The sequence below is a fragment of the Marmota monax genome, unplaced genomic scaffold (assembly GCF_021218885.2).
Source record: "Marmota monax isolate L192 unplaced genomic scaffold, Marmota_monax_Labrador192_F-V1.1 WCK01_AAM20220418_F8-fsc00046, whole genome shotgun sequence".
Classification (NCBI taxonomy): Eukaryota; Metazoa; Chordata; class Mammalia; order Rodentia; family Sciuridae; genus Marmota; species Marmota monax.
This window is the reverse complement of record NW_026692486.1, coordinates 9,329,180-9,339,005: the sequence shown is the minus strand read 5'-3', so window position 1 is coordinate 9,339,005 and position 9,826 is coordinate 9,329,180.

Here is a 9,826-nt window from a genome sequence, read left to right as displayed (position 1 = left end):
CAATTTATTAAGACAGTCATTTGTATAACTCCTCTTCCTTTAATTCTGCTTTAAATATCTTAATACTGTGACAATTGAACCTAGTGGAAGCTTAACATAGTCCAAATTATCCAACAGATTGCCTTCTGCACAGACCTCTCCTGCCAAACCATGAAAACCTCCTTGTTCTACAGGAAATGAAGAAAAGCAGTGGTGAATGAAAGAGATAGGATCTTGGGATTAGATTATGATTCTGCAGAACAAGCAAACCGGGGGCTTCCCTATCTACAAAAGTTATGAAGAAGATCCTAGACTAGGTTTTGGGTACACAAAGAACTTCTATCAAAGCCAAAACAAATGATCAGATATTTGTTGAACACCTGCCTGCCTGCCTAATATCCAGATACAAAGTCCTCCTTTGTATGCAAATACCACGTACGCTTCGGACAGGTGTAGTCTAGAAACCCTGATCAAAACACGCAATTTCATTCGGTTTACACTGCCTATGAAGGTAGGGATTCGATAGACGTTGCCTGCTTATCTTGCATCAAAACTTTACATGTATTATTTTTCTTAAATTTCTCCATTTTACACATAAAGAGATCAAGACTTTGAGGGTTTAAGTAAATCATCTGAGGTTGTGTAGCTGGAAAGTGGCAGAACTGGAATTTAAGCCTTCAGAAACCTGCTCTCGTGGCCTCACGCCTGTTTGCTCTGCAAATAATTGCCACAGTGCCCTTTAGTCTGCTTGTTATTGCTGTATCAGGAACGTTTATACTGAAGGCATTTGAATCACGGATGCAATTGTTAGGTTTGTGTGTGGCTTAATCTTCTCTGGGAAATATGTCTTCCATTCATTTCCTCTTGATTCCTCAAGTGTGAGATAAAGTAAAAAGTGATTTGTTTTTATTTATTTATCTGTTGTTGAGAAAACACTATCACCATGGAGAAAAGGAACAATTTAAACAGCCTTGGCAACTCCTTTACTCTATTTACTGTTAGAATGATTTCTTCAAGGAATTGAGTAGTTAGAATGTGGAACAGATAGAGCATTTGCTTTCCCTCAACCTCTGAATTAATATGATTAATTAATAGAGTTAATATTGATTGTCGTTCTGGCAGTTTAAAATGGAAAATAAAGGACAGTTGTTAATTGCTAGGCACAGAACTGCTTTACATAATTATCTTATTCCTATTATTAACATTCTTGTTTTCCAGTTTAGAAGCTAACTTGGAGAGGTTAAGTAATTTGTTCAAGGTCACACAGCTGGTAATTGCTCAAGGTTGACAGAGGCAGGTTTTGTACCAAGGCTGTGTGATTCCAGAGCTTTTACTATACTAGGCTCTCTCCCAAATCAAACTGGCTCTTATAGGGTGGTATAATTAATTAGTTCAAATAACACTAATATTTTCCTTCCAAAAGCTTTGCAAAAAATAAGGAGAAACAACAAAAATATCAAGCAGTATTAGAAGTAAATGGGGCATGGGCAAAGAGAAGCCAACAGAGGCCACTTAACAAGGAGGAATGAAGTGGGCTCAGGGATAACCCAGACCTTGGTCTCTAACCATCTGCCTACAGCAAGGAGTTGTGTTAATGTTTTAAACAGAATTTGGCAGAATTACATGTCATGGGCTACCGCCTACTGGGTGATGAGACATTTTTATTGTTTGGCTGGTGTGTGACTGCTGAAAGCCTTTTCTAAGAGAAGTGTCAGAAAGAGTGGCAAGAATAAGACTAAGATATGGGCTTTTAAAGTGATTAATTGGAAAGAACTCCACTTGACTACATTTGTTTTTAAAGTGATTAATTGGAAAGACTATATTCATATAAACGCTGGCAAGATGGATAAGAAATCATTCAAATCTCTTTATGGTGCTACCTCACACAGGCCTGATCTGCTTATGTCAGGTTAGAACAACTAGTTTATGTGGATCTTGATTCTAATAAGGTCTAGTCAAGTGATCACAGAGGCTGTCTGTTTACAACAGAGGACATCTTTTCCACCTGACCAGGATCAGCCATCCATCCACGGGGGCTCTGAAGAGACAAAGGAATCTTTGTGAGACAGCATGTGCAAATCCACTGCCACTCTTACACAAAGGCTTGCAGATATTTTGCCAATGTTAACTAACATGAGCTAATATTTATTGAGTACCTAGTACATCTTGGGTTCCTATTATGGAAATAACTATAGAATTATTAATTTAGACATGAAATCTGGGCAGGCTTTGTTTTGTTGGAAAAATATCTCAGATCGATCTTTTTTTTGTTTCACTTGTTACTATTTCAGGCCAGGACCTCATCATCTCACATCACAATTATTGTAAGAGCTTCCTAAAGTGGAATAAAATAGGGAAGAATGAACTATTTTAGAACTGAAGGAACATGATTTAATTCAAATCAATTACAGGGCTCAGAGAGAGATGAATTTCCTTAAATCATTGCCTTTATCACATGTTCATTTATCACCTTGGAAATACTCATGATTTGCCTACTGAGTTGAATTCTTGTTTGGCTTGAAGTTCTCATCTTGCATTATGGCCCCACTCTACCTGGCCAGTGTCATTCTTTTCAATTTTCCAAAGCACATTCTCACCTTTAGTTCAGCTAGCTCCTGATTGTTGTCTCCTCCTCTACACTGCACAGGTCTGCTTTTGAGATTCTGTTCATGCTATTGTTTTCTCCTAGAACATCCTCCCTTCTGTTACAGATTTTTAAATTCCATCTACCCTTGAGGAGCCCTAAATCTCTACATCCTCATTGGAAGTTTCTTGACTATTCCAGTCTTCATTAATTAGCCCTTTCCAAATTACTAGTGCCACAATTTAGTATTTAGTTACAGAATTTGGGGATTGAAAAGGACTTTCTGATCAACTTCACTCTATGCATGAATTTCCTATACCATACTCACCCAACGAGATTTGGCTCCACACCTATACATTTATCTAGGCATTTATCTTTGCCATGTTTTATATTCCTTTATTCAAACAATAACAGCTGAATCCCTGATTATTGGAGGCAGTACACAGGAACTGGGTTCAACTACGAATAAGACTTAACAATCCATGTTCTCCTCATGAAGATAATATTGAACTTCTGGCAACATGACCAACTAGAGGTACTGGATATGCTTCTTCCCCACAAGGAAAGATCAAAAACACAATAAACAGCTACAACTTGGCTAGAATATTAAGGGAGAGTGTTAGGATGCAGTGCAGATTAAATAGAGAAACCATGGAACATGTACATTCTGAATGATCAGGAACAAAAGGCAATGAAATGCCTTTCTTTGACCACCATGCTGACCCTAGTCTGGATGAGTTTGAACATGGAGAAGTCCTTGCAGGATGGATAAAAGGTAAATAGGAAGCCCTCAACAGCCCCCATTGACACATAGACACCTGAAATTTTTGCTGGTTGGGGAATCCTGCAGCCTTTGTGCGTCCTGATCCCTATTGTGGGAGACCTTGTGAAGTGCACCATTGTAGTGCTCCAGAGGAGGAATCCAGTTCACATCATACTCTCTCATACCTAGACAGCTGTTGGCTAATGCCATTTTGATGTCAAAACTAAGCCTGTCCCACCCCTACTGTGTGAGCACACCTTCCTGGGGGCCAGGGTGGCTCATCTCCCGTACAGACCATTAAACTGGCAAATATACTCTTGCTGCCATGTGTGCACACAGTATGGCATCTACCAGTGCCCAAAGGAGTGGCCACACAGTGGGTACCCCACCCATACTACTGTGTACATTACCCCCACCGGGTCTACAGGAGTATCCCCACTCCCACACAACCTATAGTGACTGGAGGCTTTCTGTACCCAGTTGGACACACACAATGTCCAAAGCCATTGATTACAGTAAAAGAAGCTATACGGAGAATACAGTACATGCCCAAAGCCAACAGAGCATACTCTAAGACATATTCAGGATAATACCTTTTTTATTAATTGAATCTATTAATTTTATAGGGTACCTTTAAATAAAAAAGGTACCCTATAAAATTAATAGAGACAACAAATCTGCCAGATGTTCAAATATCAATGTAGGAACATGAGAATTATGAAAAAACAAAGTAACATGATTCTTCCAAAGTAACACAATGATTATCCAGCAACAGACCCTGAAGAAATGCCTAAAAAAGAATTCAAAAGGGATCCTAAAGAAACTCATTGAGATACAAGAGGATCAGATTAGACAATTCAGTGAAATTAGGAAAACAATCCATGGGATGAATCAGAAATTCAGGAAAGGGATAGAGATCATAAAAATATAAATTGAACTCTTGGAGCTGAAGTTCATAAGCCAAATAAAAAATAGATTTGAGAGCCTCAATAATAAGCTAGGTCAAACAGAAGAAAGAACTTCTGAACTTGAAGACACATTTGTTGAAATAATCCAGATGAAAGAAAAAAGAAAAAAACATTTAAAAATGAAGAAAGTCTCTGAGACATTATTGGACATCATCAAATGAATAAATACCTGATTTATATCTTTTCTCAGAAAGAGAAAAAAAAGGGAAATCACATACAAAATATCTTCAGTGAAACAATAGCTAAAAACTTCCCAAATCTTAGAAAATATGGATATTTGGGTCTGGGAGGCTCAAAGGATCTCAGGTAGACTTGATAAAAAAGGGCTTTCTCTGTGGTATATTATAGTCAAACTGTCAAAAGTTCAAGACAAGAGAAAATTCCAAAAGAAAAACACAGCCAAATAACTCCCATTAGACTAACTTTAGATTTTTCAGTAGAAAATTAATAGACCAGGAGGGAATGAGGTGACATATTCAAAAGTCCGAAAGAAAGTAATAGCTAACTAAGAATACTATAACCAGAAAAGCTATCTTGAGAAATGAAGGACAGATAAAGACCACTAACATAGAGTAGGCTTGTTTCCTCATTCTTTCTAATATTTTTTCTTTTCATTTAACTCAAGCTTGTATTAGCTTCTTCTTTCTTTCTGTTTTCAGCCAATCACATTATTTAGTCATGCTGCATCTCCTGCCAAAAGCTTTGGATCATTTTCTAACTTGTCTGTTGCTAAACTACATTTCTCTTCAACCTGTACCTATGTGATGATCATTGTGTTTTGTTTTGATTCAAGAAAGACACTTACATCTACCCTTATTATATCTAGGGTTATTTGATTTAACCCATTATACAAACTTTTCAAAATCCCTTGGGAAGCCAATTGTATAAACTCCTTGATCTGCTATTCCTCTTATTTGTCAAACACAAATTTAGTAAACATATTTTCAAACCCTCACCAAAATCATTGTGTTGGTCAGCTTTCTGTCACTATAACAAATACCAGAGATAATCAACTTAAAAAGATAAAAGCTTTATTCTGACTCACATTTTGGAAATTTTAGTCTACAATTATTGACATTGTTGCTTTTGTGCCTGTGATGAGGCAGCATATCATAGTGGCAGCAGGTGGTAGGATAAAATTGTTCATCCCATGGTTGAAAATCAAAAGAGAGAGAAGGAAGAAAGGATTGGGATACCATGATCCACTACAAGGGCATTTCCTCAATAACCTGAAGACCTCTTACTAGTCTCTATCTTTTAAAGGTTCTATACTCATTCAGTGGTGTAAATCTAGCTGTTTTTTTTTTTGTACTTAAGACTGAACTCAGGGATACTCAACCACTGAGCCACATCCCCAGCCCTATTTTTTTTTAATTTTATTTAGAGACAGGGTCTCACTGAATTGATTAGCACCTTGCTGTTGCTGAGGCTGGCTTTGAACTCGTGATCTTCCTGCCTCAGTCTCCCCAGCCTCTGGGATTATAGGTGTGTGCCACTGCACCTGGCTCCACTCTAGCCTTTAACACATGGACATTTAGGGGACACTTATGATCCAGACTATAATATTCATCTAAACATATTTTTGGAAGAGGTTTAAGAACAGGTTCAATGGTAAGTTCTGTAAGGGCATCTGTTGTATTGATTCTTCCTTATACTTATTACACTGCCTGGTAGAGTGTGTTTAATTAATTCAATTGGGAAAAGTGCTTGAGCTCTTTGACATGAAACCAAGAAATCCATTTCAAATTGGCCCAGATTTGTTATTACCACCATTTGAGTAGTGCATAAATTCATTGAACTGTACTTTTGATCACTCAATGTAATCATACTGATGATAAGGATATGTTGCTGCCCAAAGGTACTGTATTTACAATAATTCTATAATCCACCAGTCTTGAAAGTCTTGTCAGAAGTGGAAATGAGGTATTCAGAATGCCTGATTCATAGACAATCTGGTTCATACCCAAACCTACAGAATGTCTAGTTGATTGCCTTCTAATTACTTACAATCTAGTCCTTTAAAGATTCACTTGAATTTATGCTAGGGATTATATATGAGATCATATCTTCCATTCATTATAAAAATTAAAGTATTTGTTTGTCTTCTGCTTCCTTCCTCCCTTCCTTTCTTTCTTTCTGTACTACAAATTGAACCCAGGGTCATATGCAAGTTAGGCAAGCACTCTACCACTGAGATACATCCCCAGCCCTGTCTTCTGCATTTCTTCAAAGATCATTGTTCTTTCAGTAGTTTTTTCAATATCATTTATTGAAATTGGAAGTGGAACCTCATCATAGGGAACTGTGTGCTCTCTTAAAATTTCTTTGCAGAGATCTTGATTTGATTTGCTCTGATGGCCTTTTCTAACTTCTTAGTGTGAGTATCATTTATCTTCACTGAGCAGAAAGAAATGAGACAATTTTTTTGGCATTCATAAATTACAATTGGTTCCTGATCCAAAAATAAGTATAAAACATTTTTTGTTTAACATTTTTTGCAAATTGTATGAGGTTATAGCCTTCATGTGTATATGTTGGTGCCCTTCTTTTATTCTTTTCTGTTTATTGACCTTTTTCTCTCATAACTTGTATATACTTGAGTTGTTATTGGGCCTGTGAAAAATCAGGCTGTGCACTGACATTCTTTTTCTGGAACTTTTCTCCTTTTCTTTCTCATGATGAAATCAGTACCAGAATTTCATTTTAACCTCTTGAGCTGCATTCACTCTAAAGAGTCTTCTGCCATTGAGTCATATTTCCTTTAGTAGCTTCATCTCAGACCTTCTAAACCTGTTCTATATTCAGCTTTTCTTTCCCTGATGATCATCCAGGTGCATTTTTCTCATAGGGCACCATTATTTTTTTATTTAATCAAAATGCACTCCTTGTTTGTAAGATTTAAGTTCAGAGTTGAAATTCCTGTAATCATTACAAGTACTTCCTGTCAGTGTATTAAGCCAAAATCAATCAAGAATTTTTTTTAGGGTAGTGGCTTAAATCCAACATGGCGGCGGGCGCAGAGAGATCAAGTCTCTGACCTCTTCAGCTGCGCGGGTATAGGGAGTCGTAAACTGTCTAAATGCTGTTTGCTCAGGATCACTAGGCAATGCTGAGCTGACGTGGATCTGGGGCGAACAGTCTGGGCCTCTCAGAACACACACTGAGCCCGGATCAGCTGAATTCAAGCTCCCGTTCACCTGCTTCTCGCAGACAAACTGCTGTGACTCAGCACTAAACAATCCCGCTGAAACAACTGGTCAGCCCTTCTGAACCTACGGAGGTTAATGCCAACCGAGCCTTCATAGGCAGTGGCCACAGGATTGAAACGGGGCTTGGGAGAGCCAGTCAGGACCCACCCGTTGCATTGGTCACCCGGGAAAGGGAACGAACTGTCGCCATTTGCATGGGATACCACCATGGCAGAGAACTGACGTCACCAGAATGCGGCAGAGGAGATAACTCCATTGAAACCGGCGGCGACAGGTGTGTAAACCCCTAGCCTTCCCTCTCCACACAGCACGGAAACCTTAAGGGCCCCTCCCAGCTCTCCCATGAGCGCGATAGCCAGACCGAGGGAATCAGGAGTGGCGCGGGACTCGCGGTGCGGATCTCCCTGCTACCGCTCCCACCAGTGCTGACAACTGAGGTCTCTTGCACCAGCTACTGGGGGCGTGGCTACTGGAGGGCAAGCAAAATTCGCTGAGGGTTCTCAGCCCCAAGCTCTACAAACTTAGGGTCTGAGGGAATGGCAAACAGGGAGAGTGTGCCCAGTCGTTCATGAAAATAGGGCTCCCGAGAGCAGTAGACCTGGCGTGTAGCCAGTATTGTGGTGAGTGTCACCAGTGAGCGGGGCCTGGCTTGAGGAAAAGTGGGGAAGTGACTAGATACAAGAGAAGGCCCTAGGCAATCAGGATTGGAGATCCGCCCAGTCTGGGAGGAGGAGCTGCTGCACAGTGATTGGTTCCCGCGTATTGAGAGGAGAAGCTTGGCCCAGTGGGAACAGCTCCACCTACTAGAAGAGACGTTAATCAAACTCTAAGACTGCATTTATTATTATTTTTTTTAATTTGGGTTTTTTTTTTTCATTTTCATTTTTTTGTTGTTTTTTAAATTTTTTTTAACTTTTTCTTAATTATTTTTTTAATTTTAATTTTATTTTTTTAAAATTTTTTTTCTTTTTTTCTTTTCTATTTTTTTCTTTTGTCTTTTCATTTCTTTTCAATTTCCTTATTCCCCCTTCCTTGAATTCTACCTGCTTACTCTCATTCTCTTTAGTAACTTCTTCTCTTCCCTTCTAATACATTTCCTTCCAAGCATCAAATAAATTTATAGGAGTAAACAGTAACTCAGCAAACAGAACAAGAAGTAACATGAGCAGCATGAAAAAGCAAGGAAGAAAAGGAGTACAAACAATGCAGGACAGCCTAATTATTCAGCAGGACCTAGAGGCATCAGAAAAATGGTCAAATAAAAAACTCAAGGATTACCTTAGACAGATGGAATGGAACCTTAAAGAGGATATGAGACAGCAAATTCAAACAGTGAAAGAACACGTTAAAAATGAATTACATAAGCAGATAAAAGAAGAAATTAAGCATCTTTATCAGGAGATAGAGATTATAAAAAAATCAAACATTAATTTCTAGAAATGAAAGAAACAATAAACCAAATTAAAAACTCAAAGGAGAGTTTCACTAACAGAGTGGAGCAAGTAGAAGAAAGAACAACAGATAAAGAAGACAAAATATATCATCTTGAAAAGAGTCTAGCCAACTCAGAAAGGCTGGTAAAAAATCACGAGAAAAACATCCAAGAGATATGGGATAACATAAAAAAAACAAACTTAAGAGTCATTGGGATAGAGGAAGGTATAGAGGTTCAAACCAAGGGAATGAGCAACCTGCTGAATGAAATAATTATAGAAAACTTTCCAGAAATAAAAAAGGAAATGGATATACAAATTGTAGATGCATACAGGACACCGAGCATACAAAATCACAGTAGACCAACGCCAAGACACATTGTTATGAACATATCCAATATACAGAACAAAGAGAAAATATTAAAAGCTACAAGAGAAAGGAGGCAGATTACATTCAGGGGTAAACCAATAAGGTTAACAACGGATTTTTCATCACAGATGCTGAAAGCGAGAAGATCCTGGAACAACGTATTTCAAACACTGAAAGACAATGGATGCCAACCAAGAATTTTGTATCCAGCAAAATTAAGCTTCAGGTAAGACAACGAAATAAAAATCTTTCACGATAAATAAAAGTTAAAAGAATTTGGGCTGGGATGTGGCTCAAGCGGTAGCGTGCTTGCCTGGCATGCGAGCCGCCCGGGTTCGATCCTCAGCACCACATACAAAGATGTTGTGTCTGCCGATAACTAAAAAAAATGAATATTAAAATTCTTTCTCTCTCTCTCCCTCTCTCACTCTCTCTTTAAAAAAAAAAAAAAGAATTTGCAGCCAGAAAACCAGCATTGCAAAGCATCTTGAGCATAACACTACATGAGGAAGAAATGAAA